This window comes from Arachis hypogaea, chromosome 16, assembly GCF_003086295.3.
Source record: "Arachis hypogaea cultivar Tifrunner chromosome 16, arahy.Tifrunner.gnm2.J5K5, whole genome shotgun sequence".
Classification (NCBI taxonomy): Eukaryota; Viridiplantae; Streptophyta; class Magnoliopsida; order Fabales; family Fabaceae; genus Arachis; species Arachis hypogaea.
The window spans coordinates 5142672-5143265 of NC_092051.1; the positions used below are offsets into that span (position 1 = coordinate 5142672).

Below are 594 nucleotides of genomic sequence, written 5' to 3' on the forward strand. Positions count from 1 at the left end.
TTGGAAGATCCTCATCAGTTTTTAGCTGAATTCTTGCAAATCTGTGATACTATTAAGACCAATGGGGTTGATCCTGAGGTCTACAGGCTTATGCTTTTTCCCTTTGCTGTAAGAGAGAGAGCTAGGACATGGTTGGACTCACAACCTAAGGAAAGCCTGAACTCTTGGGAAAAGCTGGTTAGTGCTTTCCTGGCTAAATTTTTTCCACCTCAAAAGATAAGCAAGCTTAGAGTGGAAGTCCAAACCTTCAGACAGAAGGAAGGTGAATCCCTCTATGAAGCTTGGGAAAGATACAAGCAATTGATCAGAAGGTGTCCTTCTGACATGCTTTCAGAATGGAGCATCTTATGCATATTTTATGATGGTCTATCTAAACTGTCCAAGATGTCATTGGATAGCTCTGCTGGAGGATCTTTTCATTTGAAGAAAACCCTGCAGAAGCTCAGGAACTCATTGAAATGGTTGCAAGTAACCAGTTCATGTACACTTCTGAAAGAAATCCTGTGAACAATGGGACAACTCAGAAGAAAGGAGTTCTTGAGATTGATATTCTAAATGCCATATTGGCTCAGAACAAAATATTGACTCAGCAAG

General features: G+C 40.6%; 1 non-coding gene across 1 annotated transcript; it reads right to left on the minus strand.

The window, feature by feature from the left end:
- Window positions 1–222: 222 nt before the first annotated feature.
- Window positions 223–330, minus strand: LOC112761430 (small nucleolar RNA R71). The gene has a single exon (XR_003181823.1). It is a non-coding gene; the product is annotated as a small nucleolar RNA R71 (small nucleolar RNA).
- Window positions 331–594: the final 264 nt, after the last annotated feature.